Source organism: Lepidothrix coronata, unplaced genomic scaffold (genome assembly GCF_001604755.1).
Source record: "Lepidothrix coronata isolate B3197 unplaced genomic scaffold, Lepidothrix_coronata-1.0 Scaffold149, whole genome shotgun sequence".
NCBI classification, from domain to species: Eukaryota; Metazoa; Chordata; class Aves; order Passeriformes; family Pipridae; genus Lepidothrix; species Lepidothrix coronata.
Genome location: NW_016690329.1, coordinates 1,369,084 through 1,385,505, shown reverse-complemented (window position 1 = coordinate 1,385,505; position 16,422 = coordinate 1,369,084). Strand labels below are relative to the sequence as shown.

The window sequence follows — 16,422 nt, the reverse complement described above, 5'->3', positions numbered from 1 at the left end:
TATTAGGTGATATAAAATACAGGAAAAAAAGCATTGATAGCAACGCCATTTTATTAAAGAAATAAGACTTCTTAAGGTATTAAAATAATCAATAAAAATAATTACAAAAGGCTAAACGTGAGCTATCAAAAAAATAAGAGTTTCACCTGCCCTCTTCAATACAACTGCATATGATGAAGGCAGGCAAAAGGGAAAGAGTTTTGCTGTTATGCAACATCCCTAGCTATCCCAGGCAAATAAGTTCCTGCTACCATTTAAAGGTTTTCCATCCTCCAGAACCTTGGAAAAAATCTGAAGTTCAATACTATACTGCAAGGAATTGCTTTCTGTAACACTTTCTGTTACAGCAGTCACAGATTAAAAATCAGTCATACTTTTCAGAAGAGCTTAGTGCAGCTTTGCCCAGCTGAAGACAGCAAGTAATCTCTGCTGTGACAGAGCCAAGCTACTCACTTCCCAAACCTTTACATCCTTGTAACCCTCCTCCAGGCTGACTTTTTCCCTTGGTATCCACAAGAGAAGCTCAGTGTGCTGCTTACCAAAACCACGTCTGCTTCTAATGGGTTGTCCCCCTTGTCCCCAGTAGAGCACAGACACCTTCACTTCTGGGACTCTGCAAAGGGAACCCAGAAACAGAACTTAGCACTCGCCAAGATGTCAGAGGTACACGTTATCACAGAGCTGTGAATCTGTAGTGCTGGCCTTGCAGAAGTCTGTTTGCCTTTTCTCATATACAGAACTTGACTTTGACAAAGGTAAAAGGATGATACAGCACTTAATAAATTAGATTGAATGACAGGCTGCAACAATTTGTGTACAGCACCTAATCCCGGGCGCAGAGCGGGGCCACTCCTCGGGCAAGTGGCTCCTGACCATATGCAGGATGCCAACCTCCTTTCACAGCAAATCCAGTTAAGGATGACTTCAGCAAGGATACAGGAAGGGTAATGTGCCCCATCTTTTGCCTAAGCCTAAAAGTTCTCTCCTGTATTCCCTGCTCCCTCTCAGAGCTTCTGCTGAGACCTGGACCTTGACTGTCCAAGCACACAGGGAGAACATTCAGATAATCCCAGTGCTGCTATTAGCACGGAGACAACTAACATTACTCTGTAACAGAGATATTCAAACTTTGAATTTGGCCAGGTGACCCAGCTGACCCACCAGCAGAGGTGAACCAAGCAGCACTTAGGCATCCACACCTCTGAACTGCACCCAATCACATTCAGTATTCACATCCCCCATGCGATAGTGGAGAGAAACAGAACCCCAGAACACCCGATTCCTGCCTCTCCCTAGCAAAGTGGGCTGTTACTTGGGAGCACACATGGTGCTGTGCCTTTGGATATTCTGCAGCTTTGAACAGAGCAGCGGCACACAAATGGCAGAGGGATGAATCACTCCCCCCGTGCACAGCATCGCCTCCGTCGCTGCAGGACTCAGAGGCTCCCCGTGCAGAGCAGCCCCAGGCAGGGGCTCCCAGGGCAGTCCAACCCACCAGCTTTCAGTCCTGCCTCTCCTTAACATCCAGCTTCCTGCAAATCCTACAGGAGACGCACTGTACAACATTTACTATACCAACTCCTTCTAATCATAGGAAAATGAAGTTTAAAAAAGCTAGTTATTTTAAGACAAGCGCAATACTGAAGATGCAGCTACCTCAGGCAATCACTGAAATATCCAAATATCCCAAAACAACTCAGGCAATGAAAAGCAAAAATAGAGCCCTCATTCCTCACAGGGCTGTCCCCTCCCTCTCATGCTGCTTAGTGCCAACAAGAGATAAGAGCTGCAGATTGGAAAGGGCTGGATGCAGCAACCACAAACAACTGCTGTGCAGGATTAGCATGTAAGTGAAAGTCCCCTGGTTATCTGTCTCAGGATATGTGCTGGAATTTCAAAGGCTTGGGTTTTTTCCCCTTCATGTCCAGAACTGATAAAGGTTTTCCAGGCTTTTAAGCCAGTTTATAAGTGAATGGAGAAATTACACACTTGCTTTTCAAAATCAGGCACTACCTCTAGTTTACTTTAAAAGGCTTTTCAATAAGAGCACAGTTGATCACAGAATCATAGAATCATTTTGGTTGGAAAAGACCTTTCAGGTTGAACCCAGCACTGCCACATCCACCACTAAAACATCCCTATGGGCCACATCTACATGACTTTTAAATACCTCCAGGGCTGGTGACTCCACCACTTCCCTGGGCAGCCTGTTCCAATGCCTGACCACCCTTTCAGTGAAGAATCTTTCCTAATATCCAACTTGAACCTCTCCAGGCACAATTTGAGGTCATTTCCTCAGGACCTACTGCTTGTTACCTGGGAGAAGAGATCAACTCCCGCCTGTCTACAAACTCCTTTCTCAGTCAGAACACTGAGTTACTTAATGGAGGCAATTTCCATGTCACATTTCATCTCTCAAGCACTTAAGCAATGCATTTAAGGAACAAGAAAATCTCAAAATTAGAGGGAAAAACAGGAGAGAGGAAAATGTTTCTTCTTACTTCACTTTATGATTTACATGCACAGTGGGAATGGGGTTTTTTTGCTGTTAAATGGTATGGCTGTGTTGATATGAGTCTTTATGCTGACAAAATCTGGAAGCCTAAAACAAGTACTGACTTTAAAAAAAAAAAAGGCAAAAACCCCCTACAAAATAAAAAAAAAAATCCCATCCCACCCAGCCTCCCCCACCAGACACATAATCACAGAAGCCAGGAACAAAAACAAGTGCTTTCTGCACTGTTCTGACGATCTCACCCAAGCTTTGGGAAGTAGCAAGCAAAGATGAAGTACCAAAAGAAACCTTTGGGTGAAAATACCAGTAGTTCAGAGAACAGCAATGCCAGCAGGTACAGCCCTCAGCAGCCACAGTGTTATTTTTCATCCAGGAAAAAGAAGTCTTGTTAAAAGCAAAGAACACTCTGTGCTTGGTAGCTGTCTAATTTCATGAAAGTAAAACTGTACCCAGTCAGCCTGTCCTGAAATCCTCCCTCCAGTGCAGCGGTTTGTTCACCAGAACTGCACAGAGCTCAGAGCAGCCTGAAGGCAAGAGGGGAAGAGGATGCTGAAAACTTCTTACGGGTTCTGCTCATGTTTTAACTAAGCTGCTTGTCCAAACAACCGTGTATGCTACCATTATGTCCGAATTTGGCCAGAAATACTTACAAAGTACTAATTCTGTTTGATTTTTCCATGCTGGGTGGTTTTTTTCCCCAATGTCTCAGACTACAGGTAAGCAAACATTTACCACTACAGACTCCACCAGACCACAGACAAGAAAGAATATTAACTTTACCTACCCCTCTGTGAAGAAGAGCAGGATGCCCATTGTTGATGAAAGCCTGTTTTCTAAATGGGTAAGAGCAAACCAGTGGATTTCCTTAGCAAGCACACAGCAAGGCTATAGAAGAAAAGGCATGAAGAAGATGCAGAGTTTCTCAGAAACCCCATCTGCAGGAAGCTTAGCCAAGATTTAAGGAACCCAACTACACAAACTATAGAGGAATGCCTATGGAAGGGAAAGCTACTAGTTATAGAGAAGATCCAAAACTCTCCAAGAATCCAAAATAATGCTCAAAACTGGTGAATGAAGAGAAACAAAATATCAGAAATGAACATAAGTTTTTGATATAGAATGCACAGCTGTTTCCTTGCCCTACGTAACATGGAAGGATACAGGTTCAACACATCTTTCAGCAAAGCCCACAGTTCTTGCAATTATCACCCCCCCTCATCTGTAGTAGCTGCAAATCCATAGTCTGAAGACCACCCCCACAAACATTCCCCCACAGCAGGGGAAAATGCAAGGTGTACCACCAAAGGTGTCAGAGACTCTGGCCAAGCCCCACACTGAGGTTAGACTGCTCTAAGGCATGGCACTGGGTCCAAACAAAGTGGCCTCTCGGTTTATTATGATGCCGTAACACTGTTCTGAATGAACTAGAGTGGAAACTGAGATTTTCCTCTATATACGTTGTACAACTTCCATCCCAACAAATCAATCGTGGAGTCACAGCCTACCTATTAACAGTCCTCTTCAGGAATACATTACAACACCAAGCTACTTATACTCAAGCTAAAGCTTAAGATCTAGCCTTGTTTGTAAAGGTGCATTACTGTCCCCCACAGGTGCCAGGCAGAGACAGAGCGCTGCAGAAGACAATGAGGGATGCACAAATCCTTACAAGCAAGAGAGCCCCTCCTGCTGCTATCACTGGCTGCTGCCCAGCCTGGGGATCCTGCCAGCAAGAACTGATGAGCAGCAGCAGCAGCAGCAGCTAAAACAGTGGATCGGTATCTCAGTCTGACAGGGTCGTGCTTTATTGTAGTAGCTGTCACAAGATTCAACTACAACCATATGGAGCTGCAGACCATAAGGTATGAATGAGGTACTCTGGCTTGCTTTGTGATGCCCTTAGGAAAGCAAAGGCTGTGCTGGATTAACACAAATGAAAGTCAGAAGGAAGAAGACAGCCAGGATGTGCCCAAGATCAGCCAGAGAAAAGCACAAGAAAGGCAGCACAGAACCCCATTCTGTTCTTTAATCTCCAGAAGCCAACTGTAAAAGGGCAAATCAGACTTAGGAAAGCAACAGGAAAGCCATTTTTCCGTGTCTCACACAGGAAGGTGCAGGAAAACACAGCTCCACGTTTTAAAATCATAACTATTGACTGGCAGAAATCAACAGAGGAGTAAGAGAACAAAGTGACAAGGTAACAACCAGATGCTCCAGCTGTACAAAAGCTGCCCAGAATTGCAACAAAGAACTATGTCAGCCTTAAAAATCAGTCTGTCTCACGGCTCTCCCCCGGTATTTGTTTCCTTGAATTTCATCCCTCCAAACGTGCCAGCTCCTACTTGGAGCAGTCGCCGCCTTCGCGCCTGGGACGCAGGGAGGCCGCCAGCCAGGCGAGGCAGTCGTGCCCCGCACAGCCTGGCGGCACGGCCGGCTCTCCCCAGGGCCCTGCCCACAGAAAACACCTTGTCCCCAGGGCCACGAGCATCACCAGGCTCTACCCAACCCCCTGTGCAACTTGTACAAACCAAGATGATTTCAAAGCAAGAATGTGCTCAGCAGAACATAATGTTCAGAAGAAAACTAATTTGTATGTACTTGAAGGTTAAAAATGCCACTTTGTTAAGGCTACAGTATAAATCCCTCTTTTTTTACCTTTTTTTTTAAAAAAATCCTATATTTAGGAGCCTAATTTGGACTCCTACTTCCTGAACTATGAGAAAGCATATGACATTTTTAAATGTTTTACAATTTTTGCCGTGGCAGATCTTACCCTGCTAAATCTGCATTTTATAACGTGCCAGATGAAGGCGAACTGCCCTGTATGGGTTTGTGCTGAAGCTCATTAAAGGTATTCGTGGCAGAACAGGCAGGGGCTGACAAACCTTCACACCACCTCGGCCAGCAAATACACAAGTGTCACGTCTTCCCTGCAGCAGGAGCACAGCTTGGAGAGGACCTGCCACGCCGTTTACCTTCCCACTCTGCATCATCCCCACTGATGTCCACAGTGCCACCTCACCCCAGGAATTCCTACGGGCGCCCCACTGGAGCAGCTCAGTTTCGAGGACTCCGTGGCCGGCAGCCTCGGCACGAGATGATGGGAGGAGTAAAGGCAGGACCGCCGCCTGTCCCGAAAAACCCCACCTCAAAGCCCGGCTCTCCTTCGTCTCCTCCACAGCTCAGGAGGCTGCAGGCCGGTCGTGCCCGCGGCCACGGCTCGCCCCGCCGGCGGGCGCATCCCTCCCCTCCCGGTTCCCCCGGTGCCCGCAGGACCGCGGCCCCGAGCGATGGAGCCGCGCACCTACCGGCGCGCCGGGGCGGTGTCCGTGCGGGCAGCATGCTGCAAGCGTGGCCCCGCCAGCACGATCCCCGGCTGCCCCTTCCTCCGGAGGTGCCCGCGGGGTCCGGCCCTCGTCCCGCCGACGCCGCCGCCTCCTCCAGGCTCCCGTTCCTGAACGGCAAAGACGCAAACCCACCGTCAGAGCCCATGCTGGCAGCACCCCCCGACCCCCGCCCGGCCCCGCGGCGCTCGCACGGGTCGCGCCGGGAGGGCCCCCCTCGCCCGCCGCCGCTCACGCCGCTCCCGCCGCTCCGCCGGGCGCTCCCCGCCCTCCCCGGGGCGGCGGCGGCTCCGGGCGGGGCGCGCAGGGGCGGGAGCGCCGCCGAGCCCCGGCCCGGCACCTGCCGCCCCGCCCCGCACGGTCCCCGCTGTCCCCACCCCGGCCGCATCCCTCCGCCCCGGCCCCGGCGCCGCCTCAGCGCAGCAATGGGCCCTGCCATTTAAAATGAGGGAAAAAAGGGGGGGAAAAAAAAAAATCACCCAGGCAGGAAAGCCGCCTCTCATTGGCTTCTCCTCCTTTAAATCCTCCTCCCCCTCTACTCAGCCCTAGTGAGGCACATCTGGAGCGCTGTGTCCAGTTCTGGGCTCCTCAGTACAAGAAAGATGAGGAGCTACTGGAGAGGGTCCAGCGGAGGCCACAAAGATGATGAAGGGTCTGGAGCATCGCTCTTCTCTAGACTGTGAGATCAGTCTAGAGAAGAGAAGACTGAGAGGGGATCTCATTAATGCATCTAACTATCTCAAAGTTGGTTGCCAAGAGGATGGTGCCAGACTCTTTCTTGTGGTGCCCAGTGACAGGATGAGGAGCAATGGCCATAAACTAAAACAGAAGTTTCACCTCAACATGAGGAAGAACTTCTTTACACTGAGGGCGGCAGAGCAATGGAACAGCTGCCCAGGGAGGGTTTGGAGTCTCCCTCTCTGGAGACATTCAAACCCCACCTGGACATGTTCTGTGTCACCTGCTCTAGGTGACCTTGCCTTCGTAGGGTGGTTGGACTGGATGATCTCCAGAGGTCCCTTCCAACCCTAATGATTCTGTGGTTCTGTGAAATGTGGGGAAGCCTGTTCAAAGGATGGAGTTGCCATATAAGAGCTTAGGGCCATCGCAATCCCATGTTCTACTCAGCCCTGTGCCAGCACTGAGGTGCCGCAGTGTGGTGAGCACATAAGGACTGGTGAGAGTTAAAGTGAAGGAAACAGTGGGAAAGGCTGTGGGTGAGGCCTGGGTGATGCTACTCTGATTTTACCCTGTCAGGCAGCATCAAATAATGTACAACCACAGAAAAATATTAATTATACCAAAGCTTTTTAAGAAATGTCCACACCCCAAAAGAAAGCTTCCAGAATGAAGGAGCTGAGCAAGCTAAAGTAATGTCCAACTTAAACCTCCCCTGGCACAACTTGAGGCCATTTGCTCTTGTTCTATTCCTGTTACTTGGGAGAAGAGACCAACCCATCTTGCTACAAATGTCTTTTCAGGTAGTCTCCCCTGACCCTCCTTTTCTCCAGAGTGAACAACTCCAACTCCCTCAGCCATTCCTCATAGACCCTTCAACAGACCCTTCAACTCTCAGCCATTCCTTTCTAGACCCTTCAACAGTTCTGTTGCCCTTCTCTGGACGTGCTTCAGTACCTCAGTGATTATTGTCAAGCAGGTTTGTAATTGTCAAGCAGGTTTCTAATGTATTTACAGTCAGTCATTGGCCAGCCAAGGAATTTCTTGCGGTGTTTTCCAAGCCAAAAAAACCCACTACACTGGTAACATCAGTCAAGAAAAACGCTACTGTAAATGTACTTGCTGGGTCACAGAGAGCCAGGGGCTATACAGGCACAGAAAATAGGAACCACATCCCTCTGGTCTCTAGTGCCTGGCAAACCCCAAGCCCTCCTCCCCAGCGCAGAGAGCTGGGGGCAGGGAGCAGGCAGCCACCCCTGTACACTTCCACAAACAAAATCCAGCAGTTCCTTGTACAAAAGGATCACTGCTTACAGCTGTTGTCATGACTTTTCAACAGCACACAATATCACACTCAGTACTTGTAAACACTCCACTGGTGAATTACAAACCCACAAATTTTACTAATTGCTGCCTTTGGGGCCCAGAGAAAGCATTCTGCTGACAAGTGCTGTGCACAGGGTTTGCACACACTGTGTTTGCTGCATCATTTCATCCAGCTCTAACGGGAATCACACTCCCTCTAAAAGACTGAAGGGAGAGTTTCTGGTGTTGAGGTGCAACAGGGGGACAAAGCTTGACCCTCCCCATCAGCAGCAGTTCCCAGGGAAGGCAACCTCAGCTGCACATCAGCTCCAGTTCCTCACATGTGGGATTTTTACATTCAGAGTTCCCAAGCCAGGATTAAGCCCCTTGGGATCTAAGCACACACATGCAAGTGTGCAGGAGCAGGTCTGAGGAGCTTGACCCAAAGCCTATTAAAGCTGGTGGCACTATGCCCTTTGATTTCAAGGAGCTTTGACTTGGGACCCACTGACCTGGGTAGATATTGGCCAGATGTTTTATTACTGTTTTAGTTCACCTGTAGGTGGCTGGAGGAGAAAGTTAAATAAACTCCTATTTAGCCCTGAGAATTAAAGAAAGACAGAGTACTGGAAAGGCACAGTTACCTCGCAGTAACACAGCAGTATTATTACAACAGTGATTTTTAAACTATATACAGTTTTTAAACAAGAATTTTGTAAGTAAATTATGAATATCTTTGTAATGTTTTATGGCTGTTCTGCTCTTTTTTATTCTAGCCTGGTTTCTAATGCAAGGCTCCACTTTTAACTTCACCTCTTAAGTGAGTGCAGCTCCCCCCAAGCTACTCTAAGCCATGGGGCAGATATTCCACAGGCTGCAAGCACACTGCTGGTGTCCAACTGGATCACTTCATTACACCCCAACAGAGAATACTCTGGTACAGCTGCACCACTCTCCTGTGTCACAACCTGACAACAAGCCTTGTCTCTGAGCAGCAGCACCTCAGTGTAATGTGGGGATGGGGGGACAGGGGTTAGGGAGAGGGAGGAACATGTGGTGAGAATTTTGAGCCAGTATTTATTTCTGGGTGCCAAAACAGATTTAATATTTTATTAGCTGTGGAGTTTGCGAGACAGCTGATTATGTTAGGCTCCAGCAAAGCAGTCAGTCTTTTTAAATGCAGAGTATCCATTTGAAATGACTACTGCCAGGCACAGGCCAGCAGGAGATGAAATATTTAGCTCATGAAGCATTTCAATGTGCAGGGCTGGGGCCAGACATGGGTGCTGTGATGTTGAAAACTACAGTGCCCAAATCTGAGATGCCTCAGCCCCAGCACAGAAGCCTCAGAGGTGCAGCAGCTGCCCAGAGAGCGGGGCTCTGGGGCCCTCAAGGTCCCTCACCCTCTGCCAGGGTGCAGGAGCCTTTGCTGTGCATGGATTGGTTTGGGAGGAGATAGCCATCAAAGCCTTTCCTGGGACTCAACTTCCCAGATCATGCTGCCTCTTGCACCCCTTTCACCAGTGTCAGTGGCTGAAAGCATTTTCCTATAGGGATAAGGAAGGCACTCTCCCTCCAGAGAAAATGGTTTTGAAGCAAGTTTGACTCTTTGTTGTCATAAGATCTGATATTTATTCTATTAGATATTTTTATTATTTACTATTTAGAGTCTGCTAGGTCTTCCTATAATATAGTCCAAACCCTCTACATACTTGGCATGCCCTGCTCTGTGTGCACATTTTTACCCCGGTGGGGACAACTGCCTGGATGTCCCCAGAGTGATAAAAGCGCTTTCTGATAAGATGGATGCTGCATCAATACCTTTGCTATGGGGGAAAACGGTGCAAACTGAACCACAGAAATAACTGAATGGTGTTAGGATTGGCAATGCTGGAATGGCAACCAGGCTGGACAATAGCTGTGCTGAAGCTTCAGAGAAACCTGGGTAAGAAACCGCTAACATACTACTTTCAGGTTAAAATTTGCCACTTTAACCTCTGTACCAGAAGGCAAAGTTTTAACAAGTTTGTCTAAGGGTAACAGAATAAATGAAATCTGGTTACTCCCTCCCTCTGATAGAATTTCACAGTTCCTATCCTCTTCCTTCCACCTGCTACCCTTCACAGTTTCTCCACGTCTTCAACCCCCCCTTCAAGCCTTCAGTTCCTCCTCTATGTCCCATAAACCCACAATATCCTACTTTCATTTCTGTACTACTCATATGCTCTTCTGCTTGGCAATATCTCAGCTTCCTCCCATTTCACCTGTGCCCAATTTACCGAAACCCCAGCTTTCTTCCACATCTTCAGACCTGTGATGTGTGGTTGGCCAGGTGGGCAGCAGCAAGTAGCACATGATGTGGTTTTGACAAAGTGCTGCCCAAACAGCCAGTCTATCAGTCCTACACACCCACAAACACAGGGTCAGATTCTCCCTGACCTTCTTTCAGAAAGCAGAGAAAATATAATTATTTTTCCCAAGCACTTCTAAAGTTAATTTAAGAACGCATTGACATGGGATGTGGCATTCAAAAAAAAGGGCTACAAAACTCCATGGATCTGTCCAAATCCAGCTGACAACTCAGTCCCCAGTCAGTGGTCACTGGCTGAACCACTTCATCCTCACTCTGTTTCTTAATTAGCTTTTTAACTATACATGCATACACCAGCATTAGGGAGAGCTTTACTGACATATGTATTTCTAATTCAGCTGAAGAGGAAAAGGGAAGCCTGGGCAAGTATTCTCTGCCCCAGTAGCTCTCCCCCAGCATGGCCACGATCACGTGGTGACTTTACAAAATCTATTTATACGAGCAGTAATCCACTCACTGTGTAGGGGTTGGAAAATGTTACGCAGTCTGAGAAGAATCAATATGGACACTAAAGAGCTAGAAAGCCCCAAAGATTGTTGTTGTTGACTAAAATCTCCTGATATTCCCAAACCCTTGAAGTTTTACCTGACATGTCACGACCACCTTGCAATAGAGTACTTCAATAGAGTTTCAAAATCAAATCCATGATGCAAAGGAGGTCACAGTGTCACTGCAACAAACAGCTTTATAGACTAAGCAGCAGTTGCTTAAATAAGGGCTCTATTTTCAAAAACTTCATTGATGGGAAAGAATTTCCTTTCCTCAGCTACGGATTTTTCTCCTTTTTACCTAATTCTTGTTTCATCATGCACTGCTCTCGTATTCTGCGCACAACTGAGGTTCACCAGAGCCTTTGCTCAGAGCTCCTATTTTCTTAAAACACTTCCTCGATGTTTGCAACCAGGTTGATTAAAAGTAAGGATAAGTATGATTAGAGTATGCCCAAGCACATGCCATGGAAGTCACTCAGGGCTGCCCTAGTTTTCATCTCTGTTACTACCAGAAGTACATGACAGTGGGGATTGCATGACTGCTCCAAACCTTAGGGCACAACATTGATTTCTAGATCATGATTATTTTTGGAACATCCCATCTTCCTGCTCTCAAAAAAGGGTTTGAGGGTTTTTAACTTCAGGTTTAGAATATAAATTTAAAGCCTAATTCCACTTTCTTGTATGAAGAGATCCTGAATGTTTAAAATATAATGTTTAACCCATTGCTATTAATTTGATTTTTTTTTGGTTGTTACCTGGATGTGCATATACTGCCATACCTCAAAGGAGAAACACAAAATTAGTGTATTCACTGAACTTCGTACCCATTAAAGAATCCCCAGCACTTTGTGATTATCACAATGAGATATTTGAGGAAAGACTTGTTTTTTTTTTAAAAAAAAAAGGTAAAGTACCCCATTTAGCAGCAGCACTTGAAGAACATGCTCAGTTTCCCTCATGTACTTACACTTCAGTGTGTCTGGAAGCATTTCATTGGGTAGGGGCTGAGCTGTAGTAATTAATTTCATCTAGTCACCAACACCTGTGCAAAGACATTTGGAACTACTTAAGCCACCATATTTGCAAAATTTTCCATAAAAAACCAGCATCGTTAACTAGAATTTGTCTAGATGTGCTAAAAAGATAGTTATGGCAATGTTACACTCTAAAGGCACTCTGCTCAAATAAATTATATGGAATACATAGGTATTAATTCTTTTCTCCCACAGAGCAACTATATTTACCAGCAAAATAAAAAAACAAGAAAGTAGAATGATAAAATCAAGTAGGTTGGAAAAGACCTCTAAGATCATCAACAAGAGAGGGAAAATAAATTCCACATTTCTATACAGCACAAATGCTTATCCCACTGAATGTAATAGTCGTTAGGTGTTTTTGTTTCAATATGTGTTAGCCATTAATTCAGAATTAATAGAAAGTTTGTAGTGGAAGTCTATTTGGGCAATTTTAGGAACATTTAAAACAAAATTTGGGCTCTTGGGCCCTTTCAGGTTTTGTGTCCTACAGTGGGGGGTGATGCTGATTCCCTGGGACCCTCTAAACTCTGTCCCAATAGAGCTTAGAGGGCAGTGAGGTCCCCAGGGGCAGTGAGTGTCTCTGAGTAATAACCACAGAGCAAAGACATCCGAGGAATTCAGAAGCAGCCAAGAAATCCTTAAAAAGAATTCTGAGTATTAATTATCATTTGAGATGACTACTTTCCAGAAAAGTGGAACTTCTTCCAGCAGGAGGAGGTTGAACATTACAACTAAAGAAGTTTGACTGAGCCCCAACCCGGGCCCTGTGCTAACAGAGGGGTACACCCTGTTTTCCACACACTGGCCTCAGGTCTAGGGCTGATCTCGGTGCCACAGCAATAACTAGAGGATTTTTGTTCTAAAGAAACCTTTCTGCACAGTGGCTCCTTCCATGGTGTTTACAGAGGCCGAGCACCAAATGGCCGAAGCAGCACTGCACGTTCATCATGAAGGAAAGATGAAACAGCGGCAATAAAATCTCCCCAGGAGCTCCGGGCAAGAGGCAGCTCTAGCTTTTGCTTCAGTTTATATATGAAACTTCCAGTTGAGTTTGGCAGAAGGGCAGCAGTGAGTCTGAACATATGTTGGCTCTGAGAGGCCACGTGGCTTCTGCCACCCCAGGGCCCGGCAGCAGCCCCGGTGTGGTTTGCACCAGCCTGTGCAAACACGGGCACTTACCTCCTTGTGAGCCAAGAGTGTCCTTACCCCCGTGCAGTGCAGTGCTGGGGAAAAAGAAAAACAAACAAAAAGCAAATTTTATTTCCTTTTTCTTTCAAATAAGGCAGTATACCAGCAAGAGAAATATTCCTAATTTATATGCAAGTCCTCTTTTTTTTTTATCAATATCTACCAGTGCTAAAGCATGAAGCCTGGGCAGACATGAAATCCACAGCCCTGGAAACACCGGGAAGCAGCACAGCGAGGGGATTAACCAAACATGAGGCATTAGAATATTGCAAAGAGGATCGAAAGAGATTTGTGACTGAAAAGCCACCCACCAGAATTACAGTCAGCTGAGAAGCTGGACCGAGAAAAAGTGGGTAAATGTTTTGCATTTAGATCTCTCCCAGAATAAACTCAAACTTTGGGATGTGCACTGCAATTGACATCAGGCTTCCCTGCGACATGAGGCTGCAAACAAAGTAACCTTCTTTCTACGTGGAAAATTATAGCTTTGTGACAGCCAAATATTACCTGGAAAAACAGCAAGAAATCACACTGAAATATGGTCACTGGCATGTCTAAAACAAAGAGCCCCAAGGGCAGCAATAAAGCAGTAGCTGTACAAAAAATTCCACACAAAAGGAAATAATACTGAGAAATAAGAAGAACTTAAGGACCCAATCTTCCCATAGCATTTCCTTCTCCAAAATAAAAATGACTCTCAGGGTTCCCACTCCAAAAAAAATACTAAAATTAATTATTGAACATGAAATTGCCTCCCAGCAGAGATAAAGACAGACATCACTGCAGATGAGGCTGTGGATTTGCAGAGCAGGGACACACTAAGACCCTGCTCCCCTCCTGCTCTTGTAACATCTGTGGACATTAATGTACTTCATGGGGAGAAGTCACGTGTTTCAGAGAAATATTGTACCAACGTCTGTACCTTCAAATTTTCACATTGAGATCAACATCATTATGAGCAAAAAGTTCTCCCTTCTTATCCTCCCCTGCCTTGCTTTCACAGTTAGCTTTGGCTTCATCTGTCTTCTCTTCTTCCTCCTACCTTCTCCAGACCTAGCAGGAGACAGGAGGGCACGAGCAGCCATGAGGATGTTTGGCTGTTTACTGGGCTTAACCCACCCTGTTATTTCATCCCACCTTTGTTCAGAGTAAATCATCCTGCCCCTAAGAACTAATACGTTCCCTGAAACATGCCCTTTGTGTGTTTTTATGGACAAGGCTAAAATGGGTGTGAAATGGAGAGTTTTTCCTAGCACCTGTAGGAACTCCCCAAACCACCTCTCTCTATAAGATCAGTTTTTTCACTTTCAGAAGTAAAACAGTACTAACATGTGATAGGGTGAACTCCTGTTGCCACCAGAGCAACAGTAATGGCTCTTGCTATTTTAAGAGCCTGGCCCATTTCTTTCAATATTCCTTGAGGGCAGGCATGCATCCCCCTCACTTTAGAGAGATTACAGGCAGCCCACGGAGAGACCACCAAAGCCTCTCCCTGCGCTGCAGTCTGAACTGGTCAGGGCACTAATGAGGTGAGCAATAACACTGGCTCCCTTTGAGCACAAAGCAAATGGATTTTCAAATAGGAAATGAGCCAGAAGATGCCTTAGAAGGAAGCTGGGGTAGTGACTCCCTCAGAGGCTACATTAAAGCAAAGACAGGGGACTGAAGGATACAAATGCTGAGGATACACATCCCTTGGGGAGATTTATGGGTGACTGAACCAGAACTGTTCCTGCTGCTGAAGAATTCCATTTCCCTAAATTGCCTTGCTGGCTGAGATCAAACCCTCTGTACTTTTTCTCATACACCGACATCAGTTTTTCAGCACAAATGGCAAATAAATTCTTTTATAAAGTCACAAAATTACTTCAGCTGTCACTGAAATGAGAAGATAAATTTGAAATTAATTTTCATCAGAGCCAAAGTTACCAACAATGTCATCATGGTTACCTCAAATAATAACTATTTTGATACCCATAGACATTATTCAACACACAAATTATCTAATTATTTTATCTGAGATACCATTCAATATTAGACATCCTTTCCACTGTATCATGAGATTTTCAGCTGCACCATCTTCAAATCAGAACTCTTGTACACAGTGAAATTTATGACAATATATAGATCAAACAGCAAGATGCAGTAACCTTTTTAGGAGGTCATAAATAGAAATATTATCTGTGACCACATAATAGCAAAGAAGAAAATAATGAATTTCATTCATTCTATAGATAGACCCTGATACCCATGACTTTGCAATTTGATTTCAACAGAAAAAAAATAACTTTTAACATTGAACAAGTACTTTATCCTGAGGGACAAAACTGTCTTGAGGACATCATCAACATTGCAGAACAATTCCACTGAAATAAATGTTAGTTATGGATGGTCTGTGCAATGGTGAATGTACACTGAGAGAGCATGAGACTGTGTTTCAGGAGCCTTTTTTGACTAGAGTTCTGCTTTCAAGTCTCATTTTTCCCTATTTCTAGTTAATTTTATTATATCAATTCCTACTTAAATATAGCATTGAAAAGAATATTTCAGTTGGAAAATGGAGTTAGATGGCATAAGCTTGCTACACATTTATTTCATTAAGGCGGGGCTTCAGAGAAAAACTATTTCTGAGCACATGTAGAAAAGTCTTTATGAGTAAAAAGACTCAAAGTGTTTGATCCGATAATATGCGTGATTCTAAACAACCTATTGATGCCTATGATCTACTGCTAAAAAAGATAAAAACTGAGCTGGCATGTCACTAGCATATGATTTGAACCAGTAGAGGGTTTGTGGAGTAAGTTTTGGGACAGGGTATCACCAGGATTAATACCTTGGTTTTAGTGGTCAGTGTTGATTGAGAGAGAGCGTTCACCTTTGACAGGTGGTGGGTGCACTTGTAGGTTTGGGGCTGGGAGAGGCTGCTGAGCTAAGCGAGGGCTGGAGCTTGGGGCAAGTCAGATGCTAGAGCAAAAACAAACATCCTGCAGTGCACTGCCAATATGCACTGAGAGGGGATGCCAGAGCATTGAGTTAGGCAAAGACAAACAAGGTTTAGACTGCAAGAAAACTGGGATCTAAGGCAAAAACATGTTTATAGAAGCCTGCCAAAAAAAATCCCAAAGCTACAATATCCATTACTGGAAGTTTGATGGTGGTAGCTCCAATTTCCATCCATCTTCCAGTAAGCTCTGGCTTACAAAAGAGTACATCTTGGTCAGTATTAACTGATGCTGTCCTTGTTTCCAAGCAGAAATGTACATGAGAAAATGTCATAAACTAGTATGTAAGAATTAAACCACTCTGGATTAGCCTTTGGCTGCTGTAGAGCACCATGAAGCATCAGACATCCTGTATCATTTCTGTTTGGGATAGAGTCCCAATTTTTGACAAGTCAGATACACACAGACATATATATGTATACACATACACAGAGCAGATTATTAGAGCACAAAATTATGATCCAATAGCTAATAAACCTGAGAGGTGT

General features: G+C 45.4%; 1 protein-coding gene across 3 annotated transcripts in view; it reads right to left on the bottom strand.

Annotated features, from left to right (window-relative positions):
• Positions 1–16,422, bottom strand: part of CUNH2orf88 (chromosome unknown C2orf88 homolog) — a 37,346-nt gene that overhangs the window by 6,016 nt on the left and 14,908 nt on the right. For 2 of the 3 annotated variants that reach the window (XM_017828500.1, XM_017828502.1), the window contains exons 1-5: positions 13,855–13,933; positions 12,924–12,967; positions 11,675–11,749; positions 5,824–5,969; positions 540–613 (exon numbers count right to left, since the gene is read on the bottom strand). The gene's annotated coding sequence lies outside the window, so the exon portion shown is untranslated. Of the gene's footprint in view, positions 1–539; positions 614–5,823; positions 5,970–11,674; positions 11,750–12,923; positions 12,968–13,854; positions 13,934–16,422 lie in introns of those variants that run through there. The other variant, XM_017828501.1, reaches the window with a different exon arrangement.